This window comes from Berghia stephanieae, chromosome 4, assembly GCF_034508935.2.
Source record: "Berghia stephanieae isolate SIO BIC M18660-M18661 chromosome 4, UCSD_Bste_1.3, whole genome shotgun sequence".
NCBI lineage: Eukaryota > Metazoa > Mollusca > Gastropoda > Nudibranchia > Aeolidiidae > Berghia > Berghia stephanieae.
Window position 1 is genome coordinate 90393720 of NC_088363.1, and position 10000 is coordinate 90403719.

Below are 10000 nucleotides of genomic sequence, written 5' to 3' on the forward strand. Positions count from 1 at the left end.
TATTTTTTGAATGATTCATGTAATATGTATTAGAAGAGCAGCTGTCATTTATCATTAAATTGAGCTTTTATATAGCGTAATATCCATTTAACGTGCTCAAAGCACTTTACAAGGGGTCCCTGGTCAACAGCAACATTTAACATGTAGGACGAGACATGACGCCTGTTAGGCGATATTACAATTTTTCGGACAAAGACAACGCTGTTAACGGCCAGGTACTCATTTTAGACCTGAGTACGGTGAGAGAATGTGAGTAAAGAGTCTTTTCCAAGGACTCAACTATGCGTCGAGCGAGGCTCGAACCCAGGACCCTCCGATCCGAAAGCGAGTGTCATACCACTAGACCACATAGCCGCAGTAGTATTATGAATTTGAACAGAGTGTATTGCGCTTTTTACCAGCAATAACCAACTAATTTAATACTCATTGTATGTAACGTTTCTTAGTCTTTACGATTGGACCAGCATGACAAGTTATAGTACTCACCCAAGTTTTTATGACACTGATTGCAAAACTGTTAACGTCATATTAATATTGTTTGGGTTCCTCTCTCTCTCTCTCTCTCTCTCTCTCTCTCTCTCTCTCTCTCTCTCCCTCTCTCTCTCTCTGTCTCTCTCTCCCTCTCTTTCTCTCTCTCTCTTTCTTTCTATCTTTCTCTCTCTCTCCCTCTTTCTTTCTATCTTCCTCTCTTTCTCTCTCTCTCTCTCTTCTTCTCTCTCTCTCTCCCTCTCTCTCTCTCTCTCTCCCCCTCTCTCTCTCTCTCTGTCTCTCTCTCCCTCTCTTTCTCTCTCTCTCTTTCTTTCTATCTTTCTCTCTCTCCCTCTTTCTTTCTATCTTCCTCTCTTTCTCTCTCTCTCTCTCTCTTTCTCTCTCTCTCTCTCTCTCTCTCCCTCTCTCTCTCTCTCTCTCCCTCTATCTTTGTCTCTGTAGCCACTTGACCCAACAGCATACAGGCAAGTTCACGGTATGGCTGCAATTTTCCATTTTTTATTCTTACGACTTTGCAAATAAAGATGTGCCTTTTGCCTATCTACATATAAAAGTCTGGCAATTTTTGTCTGTGAGTCTAGGTAGATCTTGGCATTTAATTCTGCGTCTTATGCGTTCCAAATACCTCTAACTTATATAATCATAATATTATTTTCTTAATAATTAGCTGATATGCGGCTATGTGGTCAAGTGGTATGACACTCGCTTTCGGATAGGAAGGTCCTGGGTTCGAGCCTCGCTCGGCGCATAGTTGAGTCCTTGGAAAAGACTCTTTATTCACATTCTCTCACCTTACTCAGGTGTAAAATGAGTTCCTAGCCGTTATCAGCGTTGTCTTTGTCCGAAAAATTGTAATATCGCCTAACAGGCGTCATGACCCGTCCTACATGTTAAATGTTGCTGCTGACCAGGGACCCCTTGTAAAACGCTTTGAGCATATTTAGTGGATATTGCGCTATATAAAAAAACACAAATCATAAACGAAAATCAATGTATCTTTTGCATTATATAATATAACATTATCATCTACGGCAGATGATATCACGACATATCATCAATAATTTCCGGTCACGAACTCTGTCGATGGCCCGAATTCTTTTATTTTGATCTCAATTCACCCCCCCCCCCCCATCCCCTCCCCTCATCCCCCCCCCCCCCCCCACACACACACTACCCCAATCACCCCTTCCCCCCATCATCGCATCTTACTGCCAGCCGGAAATTAGTTCAGAAGTCTCAAATCCGAGCGCGTTTGATTCAAGAAGGGAATTCGCGAAAATGTCGAGTCGAGAGATAATAATAATAAATATGACAAAATTGTACGTGAAAGTAATAGATGGATAGTTATGTGCTTTGATGTACCGTAATGATGTTCATTTTCGGGAGATCATTTTTTTTTTCATTTGAATTTGAATTACTAAAAATTATCGTATAATATCGGTGAATTTTAGTAGGTCAAGGAATGTTCAAAATGCAATCTTCATTGACGCAATTAAAAAAACAAAACAAAACAAAACAAAAACAAAACAAAACAACACCAAACAAATGAACTAACAAACAAACGAAAACCCCCCAAATGAAATACAAAAAAAAAGAACAAAACAAAAAACAAACAAATAAAAAGCGAACAAAAAACAAACAAACAAACAAATAAATGATGTATGCAGGTTTTTTGGGTGTATTTATTTTGCTATCTATTCCTATTTTAATGTATTTTTCTTTTGTTATTTACTTTTATATTTATTTTGATTGACTAACTTTAAAAGAGATAAAATAAAACAAAGCATTATTCATTCACCCATTTATTTTGATGCGCACGATGATATTCTGTTCATTGTCATTCTGATTGTTGATTTTTTGGTTGTTTGTTTGTTTGTTTTTTTTTAATCTATCCAAACCTTAAAGGGTGAACTCGTAACACAGCTGATACTGGCGTGTTGGCATTCTGAGTTGTCATTCATTTATTTTGGAACCTTCACGAGTTTGTTATAATAATTTGTGTTTATCTGATGAGAGTAGATAGTGGGATATTGAAGATTGTGAACAAAAAAACAGTTTGTAAAGAAAACATTTCTGGTGGATTTTAAATTCTGACTCCATAATAATATGACTTGTTTATTGAGATAACCAATTGTTTTGGAAGCATCGAGTTTGATCATTTCTTTTTTTTTAAAGATAAGATATCGGACATCAAAACTTGTTCATTTTCAAATTGGATTTATTTCATTTCTGCCCTTCGAGAGGATTATATATTCAACTAGCAGGAAGAGGTGAGTAGAATATAAACCAAGTTAACATGGTAACCAGTATCAACATTGTTGTTATTTCTGTTTTGTCTTCCTCTTCTTTTCCTCCTCTTCTCGTCCTCCTCCTCTCTTCCTCCCCTCTCCTATTCGTCTCCTCCAATCTTCCTCTCCCCCTCCTTTCCTTCTCCTCTCCTCTTCTACATTTCTATTCTTCCACTCTCCTCTTCTACTCCTCTCCTCTTCTTCTCCTCTCCTTTTATTCTCTTCTCCTCCTCCTCCTCCTCCTCTTCTACTCCTCCCCTCCTTCTCTTTTCCCCCGCTGTTCTACTTCTTCTTCCCTTCTCCTCTCTCCGCCCCCTCCTCCCCCCCCCCCCCCACCACCACCTCTATTTAAGATCGATACAAAGGCGGCATTCATATTACCGTATCAGTATGATTTAATTAATGGAACTAATGATTATTACAACCCCCCCCCCCTCCCCACCTTTTTACTGCTCGGTCTATTTGGAGTGCTCATTAAGAAAACAGCATTGAATTCGATTTTTGATTTTTTATAAAAATAATAATGAAAATACTCTTCCATGTTGAAATGGATACTTCATACATGTTACATCTGAATAGGTCGGTACGTATAATATAAGAAATGGATGCCAGAACAAAATGTTTTGTTTTAATCAATAATAATCAATATTTAGGTTTATTGTCAATGTTATGAGACGCGCAAACGAAAGCAATGAAATTTTAAGCAGATTTTTTTGATATCACAATTTTGTTCCCACTTATTTGCACACATTGTAAGTTGTAAGCACACACACACACACACACACACACACACACACACACACAAACAAACCCAAAAACAAAATGCCACAGATTTGCTCTGCTCGAAATGTGTTCGTTCACCATCTGCCATGACCAAAACACATAATTAATTATTGTCTTATGACTGTTATCGTATAGGGAATTAGCGCAAGAGCAGTGTCCCTTGATTGGACGTCACCCATAGTCTGTGACGCTTGAGGACGAGAGACGCATGCGCACAACCAACATGACGTTCTCTCTCTAATAACTTTTCCGCTAATCTCATTCCCTATAGCTATTGTTTGACAACACAACAGGATGAGGAATTCAAAACAAATTCATTGTTACCAAAAGTTATGAATGAAACGTTTTCAAACGAACTGCCCCAATGACAATGATATCTTTCGCATTTAGAACTACCACAGGCCTTTAGTTACCCGCCCTCTTTCACAGCGATTGTAAATTTCACTCCCAAAATTTTATTTCTTCAATATGATAGCCTAGGTGATCTTCCAGGAACTTTATAATAATAATAATAATAATAATAATAATAATAATAATAATGATAATGATAATGATAATGATAATGATAATGATAATGATAATGATAATTATAATGATGATAATAATAATAATAATAATGATAATAATAATAATAATAATAATAATAATAATAATAATAATAATAATAATAATGATAATGATAATGATGATGATAATAATCATAATAATAATAAAAATAATAATGAATAATAATAATAATAATAATAATAATAATAATAATAATAATAATAATAATAATAATAATAATAATAATAATGATAATAATGATAATAATAATAATAATAATAATAATAATAATAGTAATAATAATAATAGTAATAATAATACTTATGGTAATAGTAATAATAATAATAATAATAATAATAATAATAATAATAATAATAATAATAATAATAATAATAATAATAATAATAATAATAGATTGCCTTCCTAGAACTGAAGTGAAATGACGGATCGGAATTGAGGATGTTTTTTTTTCAAGTTAAGAAAAGATAAGGACATCTCATTGTATTCCTCGTCATAATGAAAAGTATCAAAACACATGAAAGTTTAAAAAGAAATGTGCGCAGCCTAAAGCCTCGGGCCAAATGGAAATGCATAGAAGTCTTGCATGATATCCATCCACGCTTTCAATGAATTCATTCCATTCACAAGCAAGGTGCACTCAATATATCACAAGAAAGAAATTAAAGAAACATTTCCAGATATCCGCTTATGGGTGAAAGAAAGGTTCTGAATCTATGTCGTATGAAAAGTAAATAAAGTTGATGTGTTGTGGATAAATGAATTGTAAATATTATTTTTTTCTTTCAATTTTAGATGTAAAAAGTATTCAACGTTTATACACACACACACACACACACACACACACACACACACACACACACACACAGAGAGAGAGAGAGAGAGAGAGAGACATTAACCGCCCAAGCCTATAACCAGGTATTCATTCTCACCAAGTACAGTAGGATTTTATTTTTAAATTGCAGTATCCAAGACCACAACGCGATTTTCCATTCATAGTGATATCTACTAGGCTGCTAAAAGCTGTGAACTACAGAAAGTAATAAAATAAATTGAATATAACAGCTTCATTAAAAGAACAAAATATCAAACACGGAACGTTTCGAGCTCAAAACCCTTCTTCAGCCAACAACAACAACAAAAAAAAAAAAACAATAACGACATAAATACCATTACTAAATTCCAAATAGACGACAGTTAGCCAAATGTATTTATGTCGTTATTGTTTCTGTTGTTGTTGGCTGAAAAAGGGGTTTTGAGCCCGAAATGTTCCGTGTTTGATATTTTGTCATTATTTTTTTTGAAGCTGTTATATTCAATTTTTGTTTATTGATTTTCCATTCATAGGTCACTAACCACGCTCATTACGACTTGATTTACATACTTGCAAGACTGTACATTCTACTTGGAGTTTGTTTGTTTATTCATTTTAACTATCTACGCCACTACCACATTATCTCATTCATCTGTAGTGTTTCATTCATTCAGTTTTGTTGATAAAGGGGTTCATTTGATCTGTTTTTTGTAATTAAATTGAAGCTTACATTCAATTTCACATTATTTATAATATATCATGCACACCAAAAAAATGCGAGCAAGAGACATCGACTAACTACCGCTAGTACTAAAAGATTGAAAACGGTAGGGGCTGCCTGAAGCCGGTGATTGTAAAATACTAACGAAAGAGTGAAAATGGAGAGGCTTCGTATGGGAACAAGACAGACAATGGACGTTTCGGGTACAAACCCTTCGTCAGCACAACAGTACACAAATAAACGGGGAAAACAAAAAAAAAATATAATGAAAAATAACTTGTATCGTCTGTACTCAATGGTGGTTGCAGTATGAATGTACTAAAAGATTACAGTCCTGTTACACTAGTAGTTAACGTGGCGTGGACCAATATTATTTTATATGCTGACAAAATGATGGTAGATATACAATAAGTTTAGTAGTAATTGGACTTTTGAAGGATGGGAAAGCCTGGGTTTAACCTTGACTTTTTGGCAGTGTAATTTTTCTGAGCTTTTGGTGTCAATACGCTTCAACAGTCGTATCGTCACTTCCCTCGTAATGACGCATGGTAATTTAGTAACTGGCTCTAAACTATCGGAAAAACGGCGGACGCCCTTGTGAAATATTTCTCCGACGAGCATAAAAGCGTATCCAGAGGAAAAAAAACCATTATAAATCTTATCATGTTTTGACTTTTACACATTTTGATCACAAGATATATGAAAAGTTCTTGCCAACATGAAGAATAAAAAATACCGATTTTCTTTGTTTAGAACCACGATGGCCGCCGTTGCTGGACGACGTGACATCAGACTATTGAATCCAATTAATGGGATGGACGGTCAGTAGAAATGCGGGCAAGATTATGCAGGCGTAGGCACATAATATGATGCTCCAATGCGGACACGCGCGTTAACTCCAGGGTTTGCTCACTCGGGATGCAGAATTTCGTTAACCATGATTTTGTCTATTCGAAAAATTGTCAGTCCTATGTGTTTATACAATATCATATTATAAGTTTATATCGCACACAAGGTGCCAGAGGAAGAGGAAGAAGAAGAAGAAGAAGAAGAAGAAGAAGAAGAAGAAGAAGAAGAAGAAGAAGAAGAAGAAGAAGAAGAAGAAGAAGAAGAAGAAGAAGAAGAAGAAGAAGAAGAAGAAGTCAATTAAACTTGCCAATGTTAATCAGTAGTTACAATGGAATATAACACTACACTTGGCAAATGTATATAATATATTTTCTCACTAGGCTTTACTATTCTGACTGACTTTATTTAAATGCACCATCCAATTATGGGAAAGTTGTTAGTTCCTGACATTTATGGAGCATTGAACATAATGGGTCTGTTCTCAGCCTTATCAGTGTAACACGAATGCTGTGTAAACAGGGTTAGTGTTGGTAATCATATCAAAAAGGTCGAGTTGCTCATATTATTTATCCCTCGTTCATTCACTCACTATTCCATCTGTTGCTGTTGTTGTTGTTGTTGTTGTTATGGTTGTTGTTCTTACAACTATAACAACTATAATGTCCCTTTCTACATGTTATATGTTGCTGTTGACCAGGGACCATTTGTAAAGCGCTTTGAGCACATTTTAGTGGATATTGTGCTATATAAAGCTCAATTTTTAAATATTATTTTTTGTTTTTGTTTTTATGGCTGTTGTTATGTTTGTTGTTGTGATTGTTGTTATGGTTATTGTTGTTGTTGTTGTGCGGCTATGTAGTGGTCTTGTGGTATGACACTCGCTTTTGGATGGGAAGGTCCTGGGTTTGAGCCTCGCTCGGCGCATAGTCGAGTTCTTGGAAAAGGCTCTTTACTAAAATTTTCTCACCGTACTCAAGTGAAAAATGAGTACCTGGCCCTTGAAAGCGTTGTCTCTGTCCGAGTAAAAAATGTTACATCGCCTAACAGGCGTCATGTCATGAGCTACATGTTCAGTGCTGATGTTGGCCAATGACCCCCTGTAAAGCTTTGAGCGCGTTTAGTTGATATTGCTCTATATAAAATCTCAAAATTGTTGTTATGGTTACTGTTATGGTTGTTCTCGTTATTGTTATGGTTATTGTTATTGATGTTGTTGTTGTTGTTGTTGTTGATTTGGGACGAAACAATGTTTGTCTTGTGTTTTTTTTTTTCCTTTTTATATGAGTCATATTTACCCAATTTAGTTTTCTGCCAATGTTTCTTGTTCTTTTTCTTGTCGTTCCTCCCCCCCCCCCCCACCCACCCACCCACTCTCTCTCTCTCTCTCTCTCTCCCTCCCTCTCTCTCTCTCTCTCTCTCTCTCTCTCTCTCTCTCTCTCCCCTCCCCCTCCTCCTCCTCCTCTTTCTACATAAGTCGTGTACTACTCTTCGATGTTATATTTTAAATTTGTGGTCATGAGCTATTACTGAAAGTAGCTTTTATTCGTCTAGAAGTGCAGACATGTTCTTGATATAAAACGTTTTGCTTTCACAGACGTGCTCATATTATTAGTTTGGTCTGTTAGACGAAATCCATTATGGCCTTGATTTAACATTGATGTAATGGACAATATTTTGAGAGTATTTCCATAACAAAAATCACCATCTTGTGTAAGTTTAATCATACATAACGGATCTTTTATGTCTTGGGGGGAAAAAAAGCAATGGAAATGGGAAAAAACAGACAAAATATTTTTTTTAACTAAATTTTTTTTTTTAATGAACCCCAAAGAGACAAAAAATAAATAAATTAATTTTAAAAAAGACGAAAAAAAAATAGAAAATCCTTATAAATATATAGACCTTTCTATATATCTCTTGGGCTTCTTTTGTAATTCAATCAGTGACATACAATTTTTTTGTAGGTCTTTTCACTTTTTTTTTTTTTTTTTTTTTTTTTTTTTTGCTTATTGGTAGTTTCATTTCTCTCTTTAAAAATTTCATTTCTCTCTTTAAAAATAATATTTACTTTTCCTTCGAATTTGTTGACTCAATATTATTTAATTAAAATATAAAGAGAGGAATCCGAATGATGACAACAGACATCTTTCAATGTGTCTACTAGACATCTTGTGGTGACATCTTTAATATAAAAAGTATTTTGTGTTTTGTCATGAGATTTGAAGGGTTCGTCATGATATCTGTCGCTATCTGTTTGCGCTTGGGAAGGAGGGGTGGGGGGATATCAGGGGATTATGGGGGATTCCAGAAAGCTTTAAGAAGCTTTCAGAATTTCGTGATTATATCGCAGTGTTTGTTTTTGGATCCCAAGAGAAGCCTGATCATCCCTATGGCTGATCACCATGGCTATTATTTGCCATAGGTGTTTAGGTTTCGTTTTTGGACAGCATTGTTTGTGTGCCCAGACGGGAGGAGGAAAGGGGGGGGGGGGGGGGGGGGGGTAGGGAATCGGTGGTTTTAGATAGTAAGTAAATGTGTGGATAGAGCAATGTTTAATTTTAGAAATTTCAGACTTAGACGGGGTTTTTTTTTTTTTTGGGTTACCAACAACCTCAAAACTGTATTATGTCGGTCGGCTTTAAAATGTGAAGAATCGAATGTATAGTAAAAAAAAATGTAGGACTCTCTTGTTTAATATAATATGCTATGTTTTATTTTTGCATCTATTATATTATGGTCTTGTGTGACACTGGCCTTCGCACCAGAAGGTCCAGGGTTCTAGTCCCGATCTGATCAGCGCATAGTTGAGTCCTTGGAGAAGGCTATTTACTCACATTTTCTCACCATACTCAGGTGTAAAATGAGTACCTGGTCGTTTACAGCTTTGTCCCTGTCGGAAAAAAATGTAATATCGCCTAACAGGCGTCATGTCTCGTTCTACATGTTAAGTGTTGCCGTTCGTCAGGGACCCTTTGTAAAGCGCTTCTTATCGAACGTGCCATCGCCAATGCCCTGTCATTTATCCCGCTGTTGCTATATTATTATTATTATTTTTAAAGGCATTGAGTACAAATGTTATTTCTCATTCATTTCTTTAAAGTCTTTACAGTGAGTTCTACAACCAAAGATTCCTTTAGGGTCTCAACAATGTTGCTTATTTATAGATGGATTTTAAAAATTTGCTAATTCCAAGAACTTCAAATTGTCAATTATTTTTTTGTTTGTTTGTTTTTTTTTGGGGGGGGGAGGGGAACGGGGGGGGGGGGGTTGTTTTCTTTTTTAAATTCATAACTTGTGTAGGTATATTGATCACACTGTGTCTAAACTGCTGGTAACGATGAAGCTGGGATTTTTCTTATCTTCCATATTATGTTCTGTTCAAAGCACTGCTATTACTGCAGATGGTCTTGTAACACGAGTATCGAATGGTTTCATAACAATTTTGTGCGTTTAAAATCTTTTTTTTTTTTTTTTGTTTAAAACTTATATTGT

The 10000-nt window shown here is 35.5% G+C and overlaps 1 protein-coding gene across 3 annotated transcripts in view; it reads left to right on the plus strand.

The window, feature by feature from the left end:
- Nucleotides 1-10000, plus strand: part of LOC144971546 (uncharacterized) — a 391234-nt gene that overhangs the window by 210243 nt on the left and 170991 nt on the right. The window contains exon 2 of one of the 3 annotated variants that reach the window (XM_078912566.1): nucleotides 2395-2759. The exons of the other annotated variants lie outside the window; for them this stretch is intronic. The gene's annotated coding sequence lies outside the window, so the exon portion shown is untranslated. The remainder of the gene's footprint in view (nucleotides 1-2394; nucleotides 2760-10000) is intronic. 3 annotated transcript variants of the gene reach the window in all.